General features: G+C 50.8%; 1 long non-coding RNA gene across 1 annotated transcript; it reads left to right on the forward strand.

The window, feature by feature from the left end:
• The first annotated feature begins 5,913 nt into the window (after window positions 1-5,913).
• On the forward strand, window positions 5,914-7,071 carry LOC140695724 (uncharacterized). The gene is made up of 3 exons (XR_012071568.1): window positions 5,914-6,037; window positions 6,480-6,568; window positions 6,893-7,071. It is a non-coding gene; the product is annotated as an uncharacterized lncRNA (long non-coding RNA).
• Window positions 7,072-8,357: the final 1,286 nt, after the last annotated feature.

Below are 8,357 nucleotides of genomic sequence, written 5' to 3' on the forward strand. Positions count from 1 at the left end.
TCCAGCCATCATGGTCCTGGCCTTGCTGACTCTGGGGCTGCCTAGTCCACTGTCCCAGGTCCACCCCGAGCCCAGCTGTAAATGTCAGGGTCCCTCCTCCCAGTGGAGACCAGTCAGGAGTTGAAAGGCTAAGATCCAGGACTGGGGAAGACACGTCCTCAGAGAGACGCAGCAACATTTGTCTTCTTCCTTGTCCCAGAAGGTCCTGTTTTGCTTTTTGAAAGGAAAAAATTAAATTTTATGAACAAGGAAAAAGAGGTCATAAGCCTTTTGACTTGGTGATAAGGAAGAAATATTGTTACAAAGATGAGAAAGTAGGCTTCTTGAAGATGGCCTTCACACATGCACATGCATACACACACACTCGCGCGCGTGCACCCACACCCACACTAAGTACTCATTATTGCACGCGTGCTGAGGGTGGTGGCTGGGATTCACTGGGACACTCAGGAGTACCGCATGGTCATGACAAGCATGTGGCCAGAGCTGCAGGGGAGTTCCTTGAAGGGCAGCCACGGTCTCAATGGCTGTGCTGGAGGACACTTATATTGTGATCCAAGAGAGGAAAGGTGACAGGTGACAGATGAAGGGACCAAAATCGCTCTTCATCGTTCTACACGGAGCCTGCCCATGGGAGCCGGGAGGTCGTGTGCGGCTCCTGAGCTGGTGACGGCGGGCTCTCCCGGCAGCTCCTCATTTGCCAGCTCTGATTAATCACCTGTAGGAACACCTGTTCAAAAACCAAACATTTTAACAGAATTGTGTGTGTGTTTTTCGGTTTTTTTTTTTTTTTTTTGGTAAGTGCACCGTGAACACCAAGAAAAGCCATGCACGCGTCCATTTGACTTTGCCACAAGTTGGAAATGCAGGAGGAGGCCAGTTTAAATTCGAGGGTCGCCTTCAGCTGCAGTGCTTACATCACACAGACCTCCGGCCTTACTCCTACGTCCACATGTGCAGATTGAGGGGGAGCCCTCGGCACTGTGGGCTGTCGGGTCAGGACAACACGGGGAGAAGCCAGGAGGACTTCCACTAACCATGCTGCACCTGACCTTGGATGTCCAGCCTCCAGAGCTGTGAGGAATGAGGTCTGTCATGTAAACCGCCCCATCGTGGTGCTTGGTCAAGGTGGCTGGGAAGAGACCAAGACACATGGTTACTCTCGGCAGTGTTTGGGGCATTTTAGGCACTTAGTCAATCAACAGTGATCAGTCAGTAAAGGGTCATTTGCTTTGGTTATTTCCTCTCTTGATTTTGCTGAGGCTTGATTGCTCGTCTTGTCTCCCAGAGCAATTGTTTGATTGTTTCGCCCCCAGACCCCTTCTCAACAGGACGCTTAGCACTGGTTGGAGGTGGGTGGGGGTCGGGAGGGAAGCGCAGTGATGAGGAGGAGGAGGATGGTGCTATTAAGACATCTCCATGCTCAGGCCATTTGTTACTTTCTTTTAAACTTTTCCTGCCAAGATGTGGAATCCAAGACAGGAGGGAGACAGACTGGCCTCAAAGTGACGCAGACCAATAGGGGTCACAAGAGCAGACTTTTTGGCTGTCTTTATGGTGGAGACATTAGGATAATGAGGCAGAAGGGGGGCCAGCCTCGCCCTGCAGCTGAGCACGCACGGGCTGAGAAAACAAGGGATGTGCTGGTGGAATATTTATTCCTGGCCTTATTTATAGCATCGTCTGGTTCAGCATCAGAAATCAGCAAAGCTGCAGATTGTGGGCCCGCCCCTCCTGACGGTGGGGCTCAGCGGGCGCTCAGCTTTCCGCACACGTCTCTTGTTTTCTCTCGCATCTTGGCCCCCATTCCGCTCTGGTCTTTATCAGTTTGCCGTCTGCTCCTGCAGTCGGCTCCGTGGGCTTCTGTGACCGAGTTATATTATGCAAGACATTTTGCTGGCCAGCAATTAAGGGACAGTTGTGCGAGGCAAGCAGGATTGTTCGAATCTCTTTCGGGGGGCTTTTCCACTTTGTAATTTTGTTGTGGAATGGTAGTCCCATCTGGGCTGGAATTTCCCCCCAATGATCCAGAAGCATTTATTTTTTCCTCACTATCTTTGAAGTTTCAAAGGCTTTTAGGGGTGAGAGATCCTATATAAAATGATGACATCAACAGTACTTTAAAATTTAGGAACAATTTTATGTAACTTATATTTTTACATAAATGTGCATCAAAAGGAATTATGTGTATGTATGTGTATTGCAATTTTATTACATTCATTGTGTATAATTTTATTTTAATTATTATTGACCTTTATCTACCGTTTCATGTATGTTGGCTACAAATTAGGGATCTTTCAAGTGATATCTTTTGAAAAGATAGGGGTTATTTTTCCTCCTATGACAAGCGATTCCAAGTTGTCTGCCCAGAGCAGCTGTCACTCCTCATGAGCGTCACTGATCTGCCTCTCTCCTCTGCCATTCTTAGCCTTGGCTTTGTCTTCACATCACAAGATGGCTGCTGTACCTCCGGGTATCATGCCTGCATTCCAGGCAGAGAAAATCCAGAAGAGGAAGGACAAAAGATGATGAACAAAAGGATTTCTCCTGTGGAGGCATTGCCGTTTTATTCTAGAAGGGCTGTATCCCTCAGGGACTTCTGCCCGCACCTCACCGACCGGAATGGTGTCTCATGGCCGCCCCGAGCAGCAAGGGTGGCAGGTGATCTGCATCTTAGCTTATATGGCCTTTAGAGCAGAGGCAGGCACGAAGGGAGGGAACTAGAAATGGGAGTTGTCAGATAACCTCTGACACTTTGAGAACAAAAGACGACCAGGGTCCCCACATACTGGGTGCTGATGGTGGTTCTTTCCTGCAGAAACTTACTCTGTGGGGGTAACCTAAGGCTAAACTGTAAATTTTCATGTAAGTAAATTTGGGTCCCAGATGCAGTGTTGTGAGTTTTCCAAGTTTAGTTCATTTGGTGAGCATGTGGAGTCTTTTACATTAAGAGCCCAAAGGTGCAAGGAACGAGGGAGCATTATATCCACTGCAGAGGCAGTCTGGGACAAGAAGGATCAGGATTTGGGAACTTCCACGGGGTCATCTGGGAAGTACTATCGAAGTTGTAAGAGCAGAGGTGGAGTCCATGACCCATGTCTCCTTGTGTCCCAGACTGCAGAGTGCCCTGGTCCATGCCTTGCCCCAGGTCCGTGCCACAGCCTCCGTCTGTTGGTTTTGCCTTTGTCCTGTGTGTGTAATTCCAAGTCAGGGGTTCAGATGCTGCTGCAGCCGAGATTCAGGGGACGGCTAGAAAGGCAGGCAGAGTGTTGGCCCTGGTCCTCTGAGGTGGGAAGATTCCTGAGTATAGAGCTGCAAGACCCTGGAAGCACAGTGGTCCTAAAGGGCTTCCCGCTATGTGTGGGTGGCTGGGTGAGGGGAGCCAGAGGACCAGAGAGCCAGGCGGACACGCATCCTTGTCCCCCTGTGCTGGCTGCAGCACCAGCACCAACCTCTGTAGGGCATCACACCCAGTTTATTCTCAACTTCTCTTCCCCTCCATTTGCAGTCATCTCTTCCTCCCTTCCTGTGGGAGGTGATGGACACAAAGACAGTTCCAGAAACCGCAGCCCTCCCGCCTCCTCTAGCTCTTCTCCCCTCCCCCCTTCCTCCTCCCAGCCCTCCCTCCCACTCCTCCTCTTGAAAATGCCCTGCACCCTGTCCTGTGTCCTCCAGTCGCCCTCCCACAAAGGGACTGGGTTTGAGATGCACTCAGGGTGAAGAAGAGTTCAGTCCTCTCCCGCCTGCCCTGACCCCTTGGTCACACACTCCCTGTGCCACCCCCAGTCCACCCTGTGGGGAGCCTGCTCTCTCTGTGGCAGTGTCTTAGGGGACAATTCACGTCTCTTAGAGCAGCCTGTTTGTGCGTGGTGTTAATTCTCAAGCGTGCGCAGGCTGGAGCGTCCGCATCCCAAAGGGATGTTAACACAGTCGTCTGCTGATCTCATCAAACGCAGCGACTGGGGCCCAGAGTGAGGCTGAATTATGAAATCAAGGCATAAAGCAAAACGCAGGATCGTTCTTTTCTGTCAGCTGTTGTCAGACTCTCCTGCCGGTCCTCAGATGTGCCTCACGTGCCCTTGGGAGACAAATCGAACTGTGGGAGCGAATGGAGGACGCTTTCATTACTGTTATTAATAACCACGCATTCATTGTCCACAGAGTGCGAACAGAAACTTACTCAGCAGGAGCCGGGCCGCCTCCCCCATGTATAACAGGGCTTAAACAGTATCGATTTAGTCCTGGTTTTATTGTATCTCTTGTTGAGCTTCTGTAGTCTTTTGTTTGTACAAATGTTACACGGGAAGCACTTAGTTTCGTGTGCTTGTTGTGGGCTCTGGAAAATGCAAACAGAGCAGTGCCTTCCAGACCCCACCCCCCTCTCACCAACTCCATGTATCTTTCCGGGCAAATCAGAAATTGCCTAAGCCTATATTCAGGGTTATGCTCGTAAAAATACAAATAGCATCGTATTATCTACACTGCAGAGCGTTTCACTTTTCTCACTTAAAACACCCCTGCAGATGCTGCTTTCTCAGCCTGCGCAGGGCTGAGTCGGGCGGGCTGGCAGCGCCCCACCTGAGGGCTGCTGCAAGGTGGTCACGCCACCTCCCTGTGGGGAGTCCTTCCCGCTCTGCTGTGGCAAACGACGCCACACTCTGTTGTTCGTGTCATCAGCCACCATCTGAGGGTACCCCGTGAGATGACTTTCTTGAATTGGAATGATGTGTATTTGAATTTTGGTAATTATTGCCAAATTGCTATCTAAAGAGGGGCCCCAACCAGCCCTCCCCGCATAGTGCACGGAAGCCCCACGCTCTGACCGAGCTCTGTGCCGCAGTGCTCGGCCCCCAGGCCCTCTGCAGAGGCGGACCACAAAAGCTAAGAGTTTCCCGGGCATCCTTCTAGCATCCTGTGGCAGGCCGAGCCCGGATGCGTGCTTATACTCTCTCTTAATTCTCCTGAACAGTTGTGAACATTTCCTCAAACTGGGACAAGGTCTGTGGGTCCCCAGAGCCGTGCAAGCACCTGGGGAGGTGCAGACCTGAGCGAGACAAGGAAACAATCACCTGGTGCTTCTCACCCGCCAGCACGACACAGCCTGGTGGAAGCAGGGCCGGTGAGGCTGGCAGAGCACCTCGGGCTGGGTGTGGCCTGCAGGATGTGTAGAAATCAGGTAAAGGATGGCTCGGCGTGTCCCCGGAGTGTCCATGTGTGTGCTTGGCTGGCTCTTGCCAAGGTCCTGTGAAGGTAAGTGTCAATACCTCCCTTCCTGTGCTTTCAGTGTTTCCCAGCATCTGTGGTGAGAAATAAAGTTTACATCCCACTCCCAGACCGTAGATCCAAAGTTTCACAAAATAATACCTAGTTTTGCCATGGGTGTGAGCTGTGGTCTGTCACATCCCATTCCTTCTCTTCCCGGAGCTGATGGAGAGCCACTTCTTGGTTTCATAACCATGGAGGGGCTGTCACCTGCTGTTGCAATGTAATTCTTTGTTCCTGGGGTTCTCCTGGGATTGAAGGGGCAATATAGATTTGAGCTACCCAAGTGTAAGAAATGGCCAAATAATCTCCCACGGCCCCATAATTATTCTTCTGACCTCACCCATGTCTCTCCATCCTTTATTTTAGAGCTGCCCGTCAGCCTTCCTCGAGCCAGCTGGCCACGGTTGACCCCTGGTGTGGGGCTGGACAGGGTCTGAGGTGAAGGAGACCCTGTGGACTCAGAGTGATGCTCTTGTGATGTCTGCAGGGGGTGGGCTGTGGATCAGAGAGACCCCATGCAGCCGAGAAGAGATTTCAGTCCATTTAGGAGCTTCCCGGGGAGGAGAAAGGGGGAGGGAAAGAAGGAAGCTCGCATCCGGTGAGGACGCTTGTTGGGGGGGCTCCACGTGGTTTGGACCACTGACTTGTCACAGCAGCCCTGAGTGGGAGTCCTGCCATCCTCCCTTATTCAGAACTGAGTCCCGGAAGGCTGAATCCTCACCCGAGGCCCCAGGCAGCAGAACCAGCTCTGAGTCCAGAAGTCTTGCTCCAGGTCAGAGAACTTGTGAATTGAACTTCATTCTTTAAAAAAAAAGTCTGTTTAGGTCTTCTGCCCATTTTTTTTGATTGGCTTGTTTGTTTTGATATTAAGTTTCATATAACTCAATATTGGATATTAACCCCTTGTTTGTTACATCATTTGCAAATATTTTCTCTCATTCCATAGGTTGTCTTTTTGTTTTGTCAATGGTTTCCTTTGCTGTGCAAAAAGCTTTTAAATTTGATTAGGTCCCATATGTTTATTTTTGCTTTTATTTATTTTCCCTTGGAGATTGATCTAAGAAAATATTGCTACAATTTTGTCAAAGAGTGTTTCTCCTATGTTCTCCTCTAGGAGTTTTGTGGTGTCATGTCTTACATTTAGGTCTTTGAACCGTTTTGAGTTTATTTTTGTGAATGGTGTGAGGGAGTGTTCTAACGTCACTGGTTTACAGGTGGCTGTCCAGCTTTCCCAACCCTTGTTGAAGAGACTGCCTTTCCTCCATTGTATATTCTTGCCTCCTTTGTTGAAGATTAATTGACCGTAGGTACCTGGGTTTATGTCTGGGCTCTCTACTCTGTTCCGTTGCTCTGGGTGTCTGTTTTTGTGCCAGTACCACAGTGTTGTGATTACTGTAACTTTGCAGTGTGGTCCGTAGTCTGGAAGGGTTAGGTCTCTAGCTTTGATTCTTTTTCCTCAGGATTGCGTTGGCAATTCTGGGTCTTTTTTGTTTCCATATAAATTTTAGGATTATTTGTTCTAGTTCTGTGAAAAATGCCGTGGGTATCTTGATAAGGGTTGCAATGAATTTGTAGATTGCTTTGGGTAGTATGGCCAATTTAACAATATTAATTCTTCCAACCCAAGGACATGGGACATCTCCTCATTTCTTTGAAGCATCCCCAAGAAGCAGAAAAGCTGCAGAAAGGGATTCCCCCCTGGAGCCTCCGGAAGGAGCCAGCCCTGTAACACCTTGACTTCAGCCCAGTGACACTGATTTCAGAATGCTGGCCTCCAGCACTGGGAGAGAATAAATCTGTGTGCTTTAAGCAGCTAAGTGTGTAGGGATTTCTTACTGCAGCCACAGGAAACTAATACAGCTGTTTTTTCTGCAAGAGGCCCTACCTCTCCTGCCTGTGGCCAGAGCTTCACTGTGGCAATGGGGCTGTCCTACTGATGTCAGACTTGGCCACGTGACTTGCTTCAGCCAATGAAGTGTGAGCAGAGGGGCTGCAGGGCTTGGCCACGTGACTTGCTTCAGCCAGTGAAGTGTGAGCAGAGGGGCTGCAGGGCCTGGTCACGTGACTTGCTTCAGCCAATGAAGTGTGAGCAGAGGGGCTGCAGGGCCTGGTCACTTGACTTGCTTCAGCCAATGAAGTGTGAGCAGAGGGGCTGCAGGGCTTGGCCACGTGACTTGCTTCAGCCAATGAAGTGTGAGCAGAGGGGTTGCAGGGCCTGGTCATGTGACTTGCTTTGGTCAATGAAGTGTGAGCAGAGGGCACATGGGGGCACTTCTGTGGTCCAGCAGAGCCTCACGTGATGGTCACTGCCCAACTCCTTCTCCCCTTCTCTGCCATGAGAACAGAGCGTCTGCTCTTGACTCCAGACCTGGGACTGGTGGGAGGAGGAGCAGAGCTGCAGCCAGCACCTGGCCACCTGCATGAGTGGGAAACAGCCCTTCCTTGTCAGCCTCTGAGATGGTTTGTCCCTGCTCACAGCTTGGCTCCTGGCGGGGCTGGCCCCTGGGTGGCATTGGCAGGAGGGCCGCAGCTGCAGGGACACTCTCTCCTGCTTCTCTGGCAGTCTCTGGGTGTTGGCTGTGGTTCCAACTCCCGCCAGGCAGCCCCCTCTGAGGACCCAGCTCCCATCAGAAGGCCTGGCCTCTGGGCTCTGCTAAGACCCACCTCTCCCTGGTTCCCCTGCACCCCTGGCAGCTCCTCCTGCTCTTGCTAGTCCTTGGATCGCCTCATGGTTTGGTTTTCCTTGTAACTAGTTTTCCGTATTAAGTGGCCTCTGTGGAACTGCCTGGAGTGGCCCCTGTTTTTCTGGCTGGATCCAGCAGGAGAAACAGGTGAGCGAATTGAAGAGAAGAGGACTGCGGCTATCCGCGGAGGGAGCAGAACACAACATGTGGCCGTGTCTTGGTGGCGGGAGGGGAATGTAAGAAATGCATGGACTCTTCAACTAATGAAATATAAATTCTTCATCCTCAAAAAGGGTTGCCAAACGCCTAATTTCTTCCTTACACAAATGCATGTGAGCTCACACACAGAAACGCACATGTGTGTATCTGAGGGGCCTGCCTCTGTGCTTCCTTGGGAACCACGGTGAG

Source organism: Vicugna pacos, chromosome 3 (genome assembly GCF_048564905.1).
Source record: "Vicugna pacos chromosome 3, VicPac4, whole genome shotgun sequence".
In the NCBI taxonomy this organism is placed as follows: Eukaryota; Metazoa; Chordata; class Mammalia; order Artiodactyla; family Camelidae; genus Vicugna; species Vicugna pacos.